Source organism: Coregonus clupeaformis, unplaced genomic scaffold, assembly GCF_020615455.1.
Source record: "Coregonus clupeaformis isolate EN_2021a unplaced genomic scaffold, ASM2061545v1 scaf0246, whole genome shotgun sequence".
Lineage (NCBI taxonomy): Eukaryota > Metazoa > Chordata > Actinopteri > Salmoniformes > Salmonidae > Coregonus > Coregonus clupeaformis.
The window spans coordinates 80,675-93,815 of record NW_025533701.1 but is presented as its reverse complement, the minus strand read 5'-3'; the positions used below and the strand labels follow the sequence as shown (position 1 = coordinate 93,815).

Here is a 13,141-nt window from a genome sequence, read left to right as displayed (position 1 = left end):
GACCTAGCCACACAGTGTGTGTGTGTGTGTGTGTGTGTGTGCGTCTCGCAGTGTATTCGATTCCTCTCTCTCCTGACAGAATGGAATAAACGCCCCACGTTCATCAGTGGCTCTCTAACGACCTGAACCCATAATTAGTCCCCAGAAATTAAAAGAGTTGTCGTTAATTAACAGTATCGTCACGTCTATTTTGATCTGCTTGTGTTGGTTGTTGGCTACAGAACAGGTGCTTGTTTGATTTAGGAATTCATTAGCTTGGTTAAACCAGTCTGGATGGTAACTTCACCATTGTGGTCACTTCACTTATCATGGTGAGTGAGGAGTTCAGTCGGGTTAACCAGGCTAAAGGAAGTCATCTCCACACAAATGAACTGTAAAAAGCCTGTGGATGTGTACTAAACCTAGATGCCAAGTGTTGGTGTTAACTAATATATTTATTTGATAGAAACAATGAAAACATTCACGTTTAACTATCAATGTCAGATAATAATAATAATAAATAATTGATTGGACTTAATGGACAACTAAATATCTATTATATTATATTATATTACAGTATATCATGCATCCGTCTCTAAAATATGTCAAACATAATGTTCAAATCTAAATGTAAAACATGCTAGGTTATGCCCATCCTCTCCTGTTCAGACAGAGTGAGTCATCATAGCTGAATTCAGACTAGAATCTGGACTTTACTTCCGGCTTGCTGCTCCTCCCTGCTTCCCCAGCATGAGGTCCAGCAGGTGTATGGTAGTCCACCAGTCCCTCCCTAAAATAGGTCAAACATGATGTTAAAGGTAGACTCAGTGATATGACGTAGATGCAGAAAGAAACAGCGTAGTGGGTCAATTTCCACAACAACTAAGAGCGTTGAAGTGCCGAAGCTCAACTTCTCCACTGTTTTGGTCCCTGGCTACCACTCTGTGACAGCGTGAAGCAAACCTGTGCACAGATACTGTGTGAGAGCGAAGTCTTGCATCTCGCTTTCGTCCCAGATATCTGCGGTGCTACTATTTTAACAAAAAACATGTAAAACGTATACTATGTCCATCTATTGTCCCAGGTACGTTATGTTACGATGTGTTCAGACAGAGTGAGTCACCGTAGTGAGTTTCAGACTAGACATTGTGCTAAAAGCTTCCTCCACCCCTACTCCCATCTCTCTGTCTATGGACAATAGAAGGTATATTTATACCTGCTGTTATGAGCTAGTGCCTGACTACTGTTGCAGACCAGCCACTTCATGGAGACCCGTTCCACTTGGCCAAAAAACAAACACAACAGCAATTCGCACTCTCCACAGTACTGTGGGGTTGGGGATTGTGTTTGGGGTATCTACTGTAGTCAGGGAATGTTTTTCTGCACGCGCACACACAACACACACACAACCACCACACACACACACTTTTTTATAGTCCACTCCCTCACCCCCAGGTGTCCGTGGTGTGAATGCCGACGTATTATTTAGTGCAGCCAGTTAGTGCCCACTCCCTCACCCCCCAGGTGCAGCCTATCATGCTGAATAATGGCAGTATGTGGCACATACATGGCTCCATTTCTAGCCCTGGGATGGTCATTTACTCAGGCTAATTAGGTTGTTCCCTATTCTTAGCTATGGAGGCTTGCTCTCATGTTGGAAGAACAATCGCGTGTGCCAGGCCAGGTGTGTATCAGCTTGGTGTCAGAGAAGTTTATCCCCCATAGATCTCCTCCTCAGAATATCCACAGTGCTATCTCTCCTCTCTCTTAGTATTAGAGTGATGGCTGAGGCCTACCCCTCTCCTTGGGGAGAGCTAGGTCCTCTGAGGAACAGAGAGTAGTCGAGCGTAACATCTGAATACTGCGAGAAGATCTGAGTCTTCAGTGTGGTCCCTTTATCTTTCTCTCTCTCTCTCTCTCTCTTCTCTTTTCTCTCTCTCTCTCACTCACTCACTCACTCACTCTCTCTTCTCTTTTATCTCTCTCTTTTCTCTCTCTCCTCTTTTCTCTCTCTCTCCTCTTTTCTCTCTCTCTCCTCTCTCTCTCTCTTCTCTTTTCTCTCTCTCTCTCTTCCTCTCTCTATCGCAGTATATCTTTCTCTTTCACCCTTCATTCTCTCTCCTCTTTCACTCTCTCTGCTTTCTCCCGCCTCTCTCGCTACTCACCCCCCACCTCTCTCTCTCTCTCTCTCTCTCTCTCTCTTCCCACTCACTCTCCCTCCTAGCCCTCCTCCAACCAGCAGGGGTAGATGAGCTTTAGGGTCTGAGTAGACTAGAACAGGGAGTCAAAGTAAAGCTGCTCTGTGCGGTAGGTAGGTAGGTAGGTAGGTAGGTAGGTAGGTTGTCTCTCCTCATTACTGAGCAGAGCCTCCCATATTGCACTATAGAGTGTTAAAAAGTGAATACGGGAGAAAAATGTAAATTCAGTACCAGAGGGTAATAATCACCGTGCACACGCCGGATGTGATGTATTGACCGTGGTTAGCCGTGAAGTGTTTTTCATGCTGAGACTGTGTGTCTCTGTGTGTGTGTGGGACCAGGTGTATTGCCGTGGTAGCCGTGAAAGTGTTTTTCATGCTGAGACTGTGCGTCTCTGTGTGTGTGTGGACAGGGTGTATTGCCGTGGTTAGCCGTGAAGTGTTTTTTTCATGCTAAGACTGTGTGTCTCTGTGTGTGTGTGTGTGTTGGACCAGGGGTGTATTAGCCATGAATAAAGAGTTTCAGAGCTCACATCTTCAGCCCACCGCCTGTTCTTATTCATTACTTGATGTAAAAGTTGTACTTGTGCAAAGGTGAGAGGGGGAAAACCATTATGGACCAGAATCTTCAATAAGATCACTCCCACCTTCCCCCAAAAGACAGGTGAGACTAATAAAGAGTGCTTTTTCTGAACACTCCTCAATCCTTTATCGGTTTGCGACTAATCCATAATTTATACCGGCCTCCACAGAAGCCTCTGTTTAATGGACAGGCTCTCCAAATCTGGACAGTCCTTTCTTTAGTCTAGTTTTGCAATTGTTCTTTAGTCTTGTTTTATCACGTGGTCTGTCTGTGTTTTTCCTTTATAACGATTCCTCTTTATTGGGAACCGACATAATAGAACACAACGTAGTACACTGTGTTTCAAGAACAAAGAATACATTTTTGAATTTTTAATGTGAGCCCTCCTCTGGCAAAACCAGCTATAACAACATTCCTTTGGTCTGTAGTTGGCAGGAAGGACCTCCATCTTTATCATTCATTACCACACATTATTACTATACTTCCAAGATGGCCGCGATTTATAAAAAGACAAAGGAGGCCTCGGAATCAAATACTCAATATGTGGCTAGTACCTTCTATTGTAATCTTTTTTTCTTTTCGCCTGTCTGCTCGTGCTGAAGTTGCATGGTGGTCTTGGTAATTGCTGTTGTCTAGCCCATTCTACTTCTGATATCCTTTCCTATACTGACCTCCTCAATAAACCATTTCATGGATTTGCCTTCACTGGTGTGTTTAATGAGATGCTGGTTTGTTGTTGGAATGGGAACCTGAACGCGTATGCCCCCTTTGTGACAAAAGACAAAAGAACCCTAGCAAAGAGTTGCATCGAACATTTCCAGCACTCTGTTCCTATAAGGACCTGTCTTCTGGTTCCCCTCCGTGACTGGAATGATGCCTCCAGATAGTCATGCCAAAGACGGGCCAACCAGCGCCAAGGGTACTACATGGCTCCAGTGGTCTGGGGGTGGTGGGGAGAGGTGCTCCGCCTATATTGGAGGCCAAACAACAGTCGGATTAAGGTTCCTTAAATCTCTAGGCTGCAGTATAGTTTCTCAGAGCCCGTCCAACTCTCTCCTTGGAAATGCCTGGGCTGAGCTATTCGTAAAGCCTTCTGCCGCAACCACAGAATCAGAGAGGAGTGTATACAAAATTGGCCTGCGGTTTTATAGTTTTACAGAAATGTCATAATCTACAGAGAAGAGCCAAGCTCTCATATGGATGTGAAGGAGCAGGTGGTATGGCATTTGGGACTGTGGATGGGATTACAGTAATCAGCCTAGCCATGAAGTGCATTTGATGTGGACTTCAAAGTAACTTTAGGGACGTTCATCCCAAAGGAATGGTAGCTCTTTAGCAGGGGATTTGCTAGGATTCTCATCTTAAATCTTGGGAAGAGGCTGTCTCACATCGTTGAACAGAATCCGTTGGACATGGACTTATCTCCTAACATTGTTGCTTTGTGGATCTTTTGAAGTTCTCCCAACACCTCATTTTGGATCTTCCATTCGAAGCTGATGACGTTAGCTAGCTAGTGTTTCTGAACTGAGCCCCAGTGCTAGAGTGCTGATTGAGAATAAGCCAGTAGTAATAGTTTGCTGATAAGTACTACCCCAGAGCCATACATATGGGGTGACAGGTAGCTTAGTGGGTAAGAGCGTTGTAAGCAGCAACGCGAAGGTCGCTGGTTCTACATCCCCGAGGCGACTAGGTGAAAAAAATCTGTTCGATGTGCCCTTAAACAGGCACTTAACCTAGATTGCTACTGGTAAGTCGCTCTGGATAAGAGCGTCTGCTTAAATGACTAAAATGTAAATGTAATACTGTTTAGAGAGTTAGGACAACTTTTAGAATGTGATATTTTTGTTCCAATTCCCTAGACATTCAGTTAGTTACATAACATTGTTTAAATATTCCCCATGTAATGTTAATTTTGGGAGCTAACATGACTGCAAGCATAAGAATGTTGAAGTGGTCATGTAAATGCATCATAATGCAGAAACATCGGCCCAACTTTCTAAATGCATGGCTCTGGTCCAACTTACTCCCCAACAAAATGTGGTTCCAGGTGCTGTAGTCCAGCTACCATAGATGTTTGATATTTTTGATGGAAATGTCTTAGCTCTCAGTCGAAGAGCATCAGAATTATCAACATCTACTACTCCAGTGCGTTTTACCAAACATCCTCCTTGAGTACCCCAAACCATGCCACTTATCTGATGTATTTCAGACAGTACTACACCACCGGAATCAATTTGTCAACTGATCCAACAAACACTGTACTCATGGATAGCGACCTAAAGTAGATCCAGTATGCACAGTGGGTCCCCAGGACCAGGATATTAGGAAACAGTGCTGCTACAGTAGATTCCCAGAGTCCCCTCTCTCTGTCTCTCCCTCTCTCTCCTCCCTCTCCCCTCTCTCCCTCCCCCTCTCTCCCTCTCTCCCTCTCTCTCTCTCTCCCTCTCTCCCTGTCTCTCCCTCCCTCTCACCCAGCAACCTCTAACTCCACTCCTCTGGTAATGTCTGTTGAGATGCAGAGCGTCAGCACGGTTTACCTGCTCAATGGAAATCCTTCCTCCGTGCCTCCACTGTTCTAACCACTCAAAGTTTGTTTCCCCTCCACACGTTCAGCATCAAGAGGCTTCTTTAACTAGGTTAATCAACGTAGTTTATTTCAAACGGTTCCAGTTTATTTCCTATTGACTCAGGGTTTGGTTTGCTATCCGAGATGTTTTCCAATGAGGTGCGATTCGTATCGTGATGATGTAATGTGATGGATGCAGAGAAAGAGGGTGTTCTGATGGGTCATTTTTTAAAAATATGTGTGCAAATGTGTGTGTGTCTCGCACGCGCCTGTGAATGTGTGTGCCTGTGTTTTAATGTGTGTGTGTGTGTGTGTGTCTGCGGTGTGGCCCTCCATCGTGTGGCGTGGCGACAGACATGGTGGTGGAGCAGTGTGTCCAGGCGGAAGCGGCCTTCGTGGTCAGCCCCTGCTGCTACGGGGCTTTGTCCAGAACATCACAGAAGTTCACCTTCCCCAGGAGGTCTGTCTTTCTGTCTGTCTGTCTGCTCTGTCTGTCTCATGTTGCGGCGCCTGTCTTTCTGCCTCGCCTGCCCTGTCTCTCTGTCTCTCTGTCTGCCTATCTCGTCTCTCTTGTCACCGTTGTCACTGTCTGTCACTTTCTGTCTGCCTGTCACTGTCTGCCTGTCACGGTCTGTCTGTCTGTCTGTCTGTCACTGCCTGTCTGTCTGTCACTGTCCTGTCTGCCTGTCACTGTTTGTCCTGTCTGCCTGTCACTGTCTGTCTGTCTGTCTGTCTGTCTGTCTGTCTGTGTCTGTCACTGTCTGTCTGCCTGTCACTGTTTGTCACTGTCTGTCTGTCACTGTCTGTCTGTCTGTCTGTCTGTCACTGTCTGTATCTTGATGTCTCCTTACGGTCTTCTTCTCTTTCTTTATTGACTGTATCTCCCACCATTTCTGCCTCTCTCTCTTTGGTCTTGTACCTCTCTGCCTCCTTCTCTACTCTGCATTGGTCTCTAGGTGTTCTCTTCCCCACAGCATGTCTAGGGACTTCTGTGTCACCCTGCTCTCTCATTCAGTCTCAGTCCATTCAATCAGATCTTTCAGTACAGGGCTGCTGTCACAAAATGACAGAGTAAAAACCTACCCCATAACCAAATAAGTTGGCTAAGACGAATCACTGCTCACTCCGAAAAGTACTTTTGCTCATTTCATTCTGGGGCCCCAAACAACTAATCCACGAATTTGATGTCTTGATATTTTCCTGGGCTGAGGTAAGATCCGAAGAGTCGGAATTGTGCTTGAGAGCGCAAGAACAGGAGAAAAATGTGGGCCTCGTTTTTTTGTGCTGTTGTTCCTGTTGCCATGACAGCACTCTGTTGACTGACTGGTGTGTGGACGTGGCAGGTATGAGAACTAGGAGGAAGGATCGTGACATGTTGACAACACAAAGGCCTCAACGAACCACAAAACATGGTCTTCTAAAGAGAGAATGTACTGAAGGGTTGTGGGTATAGCTAAAGGCTATTACTAGATATGAGGTGGGGCCCAAAGCTAACCCTGTAGCAGTGTCAGTATTCATGTTACTCCACACTACACCACAGCCTTGACTAGTTCATCCCTCAGTGGTCTGACTGCCCGTGACATGACCTTTGACGTCTTCAGTGCCATGGTGATTACTTAAGTTAGCTTTGCAAGCTCTTTCTCACTTCTCTTTAACACCACAAACAAACTGCCAGTTTCCCAGAACATTGGATAAAGACTTTTGCTCAAAATGAGCATTGTTAGGTTTTTTGTCATGTATCGGTTTATCTGCAAGAAGATAGTTCTGTTTGTATCATGACTTATCAAGACAAGAAGATGGATACTTGACCTTCAGTATGTGAATATCAGTGTATACAATGCAATACAAATAGTTTTCCCACAGAAAAGCATAATGTGCAGATTTACTGAAATGTTTTCACATTTAATTGTCTTTTCTCGACATTATTCCAAAAATATCTCACTTCTTTCTTACATTCTCTCATTTTGCAGCAAAAAGTTTCTGGAGACACTGATTAAGGTAGGTTTAATTAATTTAAAATGAGTGTTAGATTCCCCACTGAATGTATTGTTTGTTTGGATGTATTTGATCATTCGCAGCGAATATTGAACTAAGTCTGATTTAATTAAAGTCTTATTTATTTATGGTAATTGCCGGAACAGTGTTCTCCTACACAGGCTACAACAGTTTTGACCCCTCAGTTATAAAGCATCATCATTTACAGTCGTGCTAAAGGAAGCGTTCTCTACGAATTACAAGAGTTGAAATACAAAAACACATGCATTGTTTAATTTCAAGTGAGTCCGGGGTCATTTTTTCTCTTTGACTCTGAGAGTGAGAGAGAGAAAGAGAGAGAGAGAGGAGAGAGGGAGAGAGAGAGAGAGACAGAAATAGCTCTCCTGTTGATTTATCCTGGTAACTAAAGCCAGCTTTTCCAGAGAATCCGCATTGTACAGCCTCCCACCACTTCTACCAAGGCTCTCTTCCAATAATTTTATTCAACGTTTATAGCGCTATTCATTGCATAAAGAAAGCAACAGCAACAAAAAAACGTGCACTTTCAAACAACATTAATCATGAGTAGATCGACGGTCGAAGAGACTGAATGTTGAGAAAGTTCACTAAAACTTGATTGAGGTCAGCGGAGGTTCAAATACTATTCCAAATCTTTACATTTTAGTGTCACTTAGCAGACGTATCTTGTCCTGGGAGCCACACAGGAGGACAAATGCATCCTTACTTCACTCCGTTCCTTGGAGTCATCAATTTTGGGTAGGTGAACGCAAGGCTCTATGTCAGATCAGTGATTACTTAAAGGAAGGCAGAATGCATTTTCAAAGAGTATGTCGAGAGGGCACAAGTCTTATCACTTGACACTGACAGTGCCACTGAACTGGGAGGAGTTGATGACATCATAATCTCTTAATGATGTGGCCTCAAATCACTCACTACTCCTAATCAGCTGAGGCCTCTATAGGCCTCGCCATGACAACTGGAACATGACGGTTGATGGGTCCGACTTAAGCTACCTACCTAGTATATTTTGTAATGGTCTATTCTCTGACTACTACTAGTATATTTTGGTAATGGTCTATTCTCTGACTACTACTAGTATATTTTGGTAATGGTCTATTCTCTGACTACTCTACTAGTATATTTTGGTAATGGATTCTATTCTCTGACTACTACTAGTATGGTTTTTGGGTAATGGTCTATTCTCTGACTACTACTAGTATATTTTGGTAATGGTCTATTCTCGACTACTACTAGTATATTTTGGTAGTGGTCTATTCTCTGACTACTACTAGTATATTTTGGTAATGGTCTATTCTCTGACTACTACTAGTATATTTTGGTAATGGTCTATTCTCTGCAATAAATGTCTTAACAGATTTGTATTAACAGATTAAAGAAAAAAAATACTGCTTGTGTATTTTGCACTGAATTTAGGTAATTGGTGGTGGAAAGTCTGTTATGTGCCATCTATCTCTGTGTTTTTTCTAGTTTGATAGAAACTTTGACAAAGAACTTGGCCACATAGTTGATTGTAATGGCAGTCTGGAAATATGCCACACAAACACTTTGCACCATGTAGACAAGAGAAAATCAATATTCCGATTTAAGCAACTGTGATTCATTTTCCAACTTAACTCCATACAAATTCTACTCTCTCCTCTATGAACCTCCCTCTGTGGCTGAATCATCGCGAGTATGATTTTAACGATTCTGTTCTCTCTTTCTTACTTGTAGCAATTCCTTTAGTGTTGCTCCTCGTCTTAGTGGAGAGGCTGTTTACTGAGACTATGTTATTTCCACTCTAAAACCCTGATGAAGGCTGGGGGCAATGGGAAATGAAGAACAATGTTGATCAACTTCCATTGTCCTCAGAGTCACTGAATTTCCTCTTCACCTCTCCACAACAGCCACTGACCGAACAGAAACCAATATTGCATTTCACTGCTACTGTAACACAGTAGAACCAACCAATCACAGTGCACTCTTCCCCCTGAGCTAGTTGAACAGACTGACAGCGAGCTCCATGACAGATGGCTGTAATAGAACGCTTTAATGATGTGAGTGTTGTACATAGGTGCTAGTCATAGTGGTTGAACCTGGCTGGGACGGTACTCTCCTGATCCTTCCACAGTGACGAATGGAATCAGTTAGAGCTAGAGGTTAACTAGGGTCCTCCTGGGGTTGGTGTTTTTACCGTGGGGTTGTAGGATAGAGCAAGGGGGTGTAGAAGATGACTAGTGGTGAAAAAGAAAGACATGAGAAGATAGCTACTGTCCCCTGGGTTTTGGTGTTTTTACCTTCTCTGGGGAAGAATAGAGGAAGTTTTAACAGCAGGAAGGAGACTCATCCTCCCAGAGGTCAGAGATGTGACTCTAATGATGTACAATATGGCTTCATACAGAGACTTTCAGGGAAAGCCTGGAATGAACATTCTGCTGCTGGGGTTGGTTGAAGTCTGTGTAAATAAAACATTTAATAAATATGCCATTTAGCAGACGCTTCTTTAATCAAAGCAATTTACGTCATACTGTGCATCCATTAGTGATTAGTTAGCTGATGAGTTTTTTAGCTGTAGCTGTGTGGTTTGAGTTAAGTCTTTCTCTTTCTTCCTCCATTTAGGAGCACATGATCCTCTGCCGTGACCAGACGGCGGTCCAGCTGCCTCCAGAACGACGCAATAGGTAACACACACACACATTGTGAAATGACCACCTTTTAACACAAACCAGATCCCTACAAGTGGCCAATGTCATTTTTTCCCATAAATGCTGAAGGCAAAGTCAAAGGGGAATGATTGTATCCAGCATGATTGAATGCAGGACTTCTAATGGTCTAATCATAACCTCACTGATTGGTGGACGTTGATCATCTTTCTCCATCAAACTGATACCCCTTCAGTACCTGGGTCAATATTTTCAGGTCTCAGAGTAGGGCTTGCTGATCTACAGGATCAGGCCCCCCTGTCCATAGGATCTTTATTAATCGCATGATTTTAAAGGCGAAAAAACTTACTCCCATACCAGCACATTCAATACTGTGGAATAATGCACCCTGTTGTCGGTTTTCACTTTGAACCGCCCTTGAAATTCGTTCCATACCTGACACTTCCTGTCATAGAAGATTCCCCTCAACGGGGCGCTGCTGCCGCCATGACACCCCCTCAACCTCTCCTCAACTCGCACTTACCGTCTTTGATCTTATTGCCTATTCCCTGGAGCCTGTCAGATCTGAGCGTCTCAAATCGTCTGAGACTCTGAGTGCTGTAGAGACACTCAAACACTGATTGACTTCTACAGTACAGAAGAGGCCATAAGTGTTGTATCCACAAAGGATGCAGCACTCACTTTGTATATCCATATTAATATGGAATGCAAATTCTAAGAATGATTAGAAGCAAAGCTAATGTTATACGGTGAGACAGGGGAACATTCTATCAGTTGTATTTATTTAGGTTATGCAATTCACCTCTTAGCTGCCAGTTGTGTGGAATATAAATAAACGTGATTATTAGTTGCATCAGTGACATCATCACTGTGCTCTTTGACCCCTCTCCTCCAGGTAAACAGTGCATGGGCCTGGTGGATCTGGACACCTCCTGGGCAGCAGAACTCACATGGGTACTCTGTCAGGGTGATGACCATGGAGCCAGACAGCTGCTCCCCCAAGAACAACATGCTGGTGGGTGTTGCTGGAGGCGGGGCTGGAGGGAGGGGGCTGGGAGTGACAACTACGCCACACAGTAAACCAGGGACATGTTCAGTTGGCACCAAAGGAAGGTCGAAAAACAAAGGGACTACCTGGACTTGAAGCAATAAGAAGAAAGATTTCCTTGTTGTTGCTAAATGTTTCTACGGTTTACCCTAATGAACAAGCGACCCAGGGTTGTGTTCAGTCGGGAGAAAACGTGTTGAAACCAAGTGAATCGGGAGGGGAGGGACTTGTCCAAAAAGAAGAAACATAGAGTAGGACTCAACTATATAGTCAGTGCCAAACTGAGAATACAGTAGTAAGGGGGGGAAAAAAGCACTCAGTCGCTGGACCAAGATACTAAGTCAAATCAATCATTTCGGAGGAGTTGAGGATTTGTCTTGAGATCAGAGAAGAATGAACTCGCCTTGGTTGAATTGATGATTGATGATATTTGGATCCTACAATCAAGAGAAAGCCCTTTAGACCCTTCTCCCTAATGATGACCTGGGGCAGGTGTCCTGTTTAGTTCCATCTTGGAATTATTTTATTGGAATTGGAACTAAACAGTATGTCTTTATTTTATCCTAAAATGAGTTTTAATGAGCTGAGGCAATTATGTGGATATTGAATTGATACACACTGGAACTTGAGTACATTCCAAAAGTCTTGGAAAATGTTTATTTGTCTTTTTTTTTTACCATTTACTTTGCTCTATTATTTAGCCATATCAGAGCTAACTCGATGTGAAGAAGGTGTCTTAACTCTTAAAACCTACAATTTCTTCAATTTTTCAAAATTGTGTGGCGGCCATTCTTGTCTGCTCAAACAGGATTCACATTAAGCAAATTAATGTTCCTACCCCAAACGGGAAAATAAATGGATCATGTTTCCACATGCTGTTTTTTGCCCTAATCGTATGAATAGCGATTCTTTAATAGCGCTCAGCGGTCTCCTGTCTCTCCTCTCCTAACCCATAATCAGTAATCAGGTATTACAAGAAGAAAAACAAAAGAAAACCTGCTCAAAAAATATATCTGCCCTGCTTAGTTTTTAAATGATTCATTCTAATCTGGAGGCCGGTCCATGTGAGACATTCAATGCTTTTTCTATTTCTATTCCAGTGTTTATATAAAGGTTCCGAATTTTATCAAACCGAATTTTATCAAAGCAAGCGGAACTCTCAAATGGGGCTCATGCAGCATTTACCATGATTCCTCAAGGATTGTTTTGCCTTGTGCTGAGTGCCAGTGAAAAAGGCCGTATTTTTGCATATCCTAATACATCGATAGCATCTATGAATATTTTATGAAGGCTTGGCTGTTGGAAAGGTCAGTGTGCTCGATGGAGTACACTGTGTTGCTTCTAGAAACTAGTAGAGGGAGAGACCACAAAAATACACACTACCTCAAAAACCATTATTTGTAATGATATATTATATATACACTCCCCCTAAAGCTGTTTAGGTCTCGCAGTTGGTAGTTTGATATGTGATGTCCATGCCAGAGGAGGCTGGTGGGAGGAGCTGTAGAAGGGCGGGGCTCATTGTAATGACTGGAATGGAATTAATGGAACGAGTCAAACATGTGGTTTCCAGATGTTTGATAACGGTCAATTTATTCCATTCCAGCCATTACAATGAGTCCGTCTTCCTATAACCTCATCCCACCATCCTCTGGTCCTTGCACCCTCATTCGTTGCTACCTGGGCCGAGGCCTTATCACCGATGGCGATACATTACAGAATTCCTTGGAAGGGGCTTGAGATGAGAACATGGAAGGACTAGAATGGAATCTCACTCAGCCTCATTGTTCCACTAAGGGTTCTGACACTTCCAAGGCTTCCAATCTTCAGCTCATCTGAATTCGCAAGCAGAGCCAATCTATCCCGGGGTGAATGGCTAGAGACACTGCTCTCATCCAGGGGATGGGATTATTTCAAAGGGAACGGCTCCTTCCCCAACTGCTTCCCGACCTTCAGGCCTGCGCTCTGCCCAAGTGTGCATGACAGAAATGCATATAGGCAGCAAGAGAGAGTAGGGGGAATGGCCCAGCTAGCGTGCATTAGGGAGGGATATTGAAGTGCCGAGCAGGTAGAGGCAACCGGCCATACACTACTATGCTCATAGGGGAAT

At 43.6% G+C, this 13,141-nt stretch overlaps 1 pseudogene; it reads left to right on the top strand.

Annotated features, from left to right (window-relative positions):
- The window catches only part of LOC123481337, a 52,799-nt pseudogene extending 41,736 nt beyond the window's left edge, over positions 1–11,063 (top strand).
- The last annotated feature ends 2,078 nt before the right edge of the window (positions 11,064–13,141 follow it).